The 2,721-nt window shown below is 42.5% G+C and overlaps 1 pseudogene; it reads left to right on the forward strand.

Annotated features, from left to right (window-relative positions):
• The first annotated feature begins 1,818 nt into the window (after window positions 1-1,818).
• LOC112390516 (charged multivesicular body protein 4b pseudogene) lies at window positions 1,819-2,493 on the forward strand (annotated as a pseudogene).
• The last annotated feature ends 228 nt before the right edge of the window (window positions 2,494-2,721 follow it).

Below are 2,721 nucleotides of genomic sequence, written 5' to 3' on the forward strand. Positions count from 1 at the left end.
AGGGTGTGTAAAGAGGACTAGTGAAAGCAAGTACAAAATAATATGGTATCATGAAAAATGTAAATAGGCCAAACTTCTCACTTAAAGGAATAATCCTAGATGAGATTTTAAAAAAGAATGTAGCTACATGTTATTTTTCAAATGGAACAGAAAGCCATAAGCATTAGAAGTTAAAGATTAGGAAAGAGATATCAGACAAATAATAACTAAAAGAAGGCTGGCATATGTATATTAATATTACATAAAATAGACCTTTAAGCAAAAGGAATAAAGGAAGTTAAGAATAGAAGCTAGGGACTTCCCTGGTGGCACCGTGGTTAAGAATCTGCCTGCCAATGCACAGGACATGGGTTCGAGCCCTGGTCCGGGAAAATCCCACGTGCTGTGGAGCAACTAAGCCCATACGCCACAACTACTGAGCCTGCGCGCAGCAACAAAGACCTAATGCAGCCAAAAATAAATAAATTAATTAAGTTTTAAAAAAACTTAAAAAAAAAGAATAGATGATAAAAGTAAAAAATTACCGAGATAACAATTATAAGTTATACCCAGTAATATACCCTCCAAATAAAGCAAAACTTTACAGAATAGCAAGAAGAATTTGATCAATTCATAATCACAGAAGATTTAAACACTCATCTTTCCATAATTATCAAGCAAACTAAAAATTTAGAAAGATCATTTATGATTTGAATGGCATCATTAATAATGATTTAATAAACATGTAGAGAATTATGCCCCAACAATTAAAGAACACACTTTCTTTACAAGCCCACATGGAACATTTACGTAAATTGACCATGTATTAGGCCATAAAAAAATATCAAAAAATCAATATCTCACTGACCATGTTTTCTGACCACAATCAAATAAAATTAAAAAATAATAACAGAAAAACTCCCTGGGATCTTTAAATTTAAAAGCACACTTTGTGGTAACCCATGAGTTAAAGAAGAAATCACAATGGAATTAGAATGTGTTTAGAAGTGAATCACAATTTAAAAAACTCGCATAATGCAACTAAATCATCCTTAATAAATATAAGAGTAGAAATTAAGAAATTTGCAATGATAAAAAAGTAGATGATCAAGAAAAATAAAAGCTATCTTTTGCAAAGACTGTACAAGGCAAATGTCTCTAAGTAAAACTAAGAGGTCATAAAAAAACACAACCTAATAAGAAAAAGAATATAAGTACAGATAAATAAGAGATTTTATAAATCATGAGAGAATACTGTGAATAGTTTCATGCCAACAAATTTGGAAACATAAATAAAATGGAATTTTTATTCTGAAAACAAAAACCTATCAAAGCTAATATAAGAAGAAATAGAAAGCTAAAGACCATAACACTAAAAAAAAAAAAAAAAAAAAAAAATATTATTGGGGCTTAACTGGTGGCGCAGTTGTTGAGAGTCCGCCTGCCGATGCAGGGGACACGGGTTCGTGCCCCGGTCCAGGAAGATCCCACGTGCCGCGGAGCGGCTGGGCCCGTGAGCCATGGCCGCTGAGCCTGCACGTTCAGAGCCTGTGTTCCGCAACGGGAGAGGCCACAACAGTGAGAGGCCCGCGTACCAAAAAAAAAAATTGGATCAGTTGTGAAAAATCTATCCACAAAACAAGAAAACAGAAATACCCGGCTCAGACACTTTTACAAAATCCTATCAAGCCTTCCAAACATAAACTCTATCTTATAAAAACTGATCTAGGGCGGAGATGGCGGAGAGGCCTGCGGCTGCAGGGAGCAGGGAGAGGGCGCCAAAGCCGAGCCGAGCCGAGCCGGAGTAGGCGGCGCAGGCCGGCGCGGCGAGCAGCAACCATGTCTGTGTTCGCGAAGCTGTTCGGGGGCTGGAGCGGGTAAGGCCGGCAAGGGCGGCCCGACCCCCCAGAGGGCCATCCAGAGGCTTCGGGACACGGAGGAGATGCTAAGTAAGAAGCAGGAATTCCTGGAGAAGAAGATCGAGCAGGAGCTGACAGCCGCCAAGAAGCACGGCACCAGAAACAGCGCGCTGCCCGCCAGGCACTGAAGCGCAAGAAGAGGTATGAAAAGCAGCTGTCACAGATCGATGGCACACTGTCAACCATCGAATTCCAGCGAGAGGCCCTGGAGAATGCTAACACCAACACCGAGGTTCTCAAGAACATGGACTATGCCTCCAAAGCCATGAAGGCTTCCCACGACAACATGGACATCGATAAAGTTGATGAGTTTATGCAGGACTTTGCTGACCAGCAGGAACTTGCAGAAGAGATTTCAACGGCTATTTCAAAACCTGTAGGGTTTGGAGAAGAGTTTGACGAGGATGAGCTCATGGCAGAATTAGAAGAACTAGAACAGGAGGAACTAGACAAGAATTTGCTGGAAATCAGTGGACCGGAAACAGTCCCTCTACCAAATGTTCCCTCTATATCCCTACCATCAAAACCCACCAAGAAGAAGGAAGAGGAAGACGATGACATGAAGGAACTGGAGACCTGGGCTGGATCCATTTAACTGGTCCAGCGCAGGCTGCGCCCAGAGTCTGGTGGCCTGCGAGGCGGGCAGGTGCGTGCGTGTGTGGGGCAGGCAGGCCGTGGTGCAGGCAGGTTCCATCGCTCTCGAATCTCCCTCCAAAGCAATACGGCTGCATCACTGCTCACTCTGCATAGCATGGTCTGCACCCAGAGGTACAGGTTGTGGGGAGGGGGGTAGGGGGCTGGGAAGTGCCTGCTGTTTATAATG

This window comes from Neophocaena asiaeorientalis, unplaced genomic scaffold, assembly GCF_003031525.2.
Source record: "Neophocaena asiaeorientalis asiaeorientalis breed wild unplaced genomic scaffold, Neophocaena_asiaeorientalis_V1.1 scaffold603, whole genome shotgun sequence".
In the NCBI taxonomy this organism is placed as follows: Eukaryota; Metazoa; Chordata; class Mammalia; order Artiodactyla; family Phocoenidae; genus Neophocaena; species Neophocaena asiaeorientalis.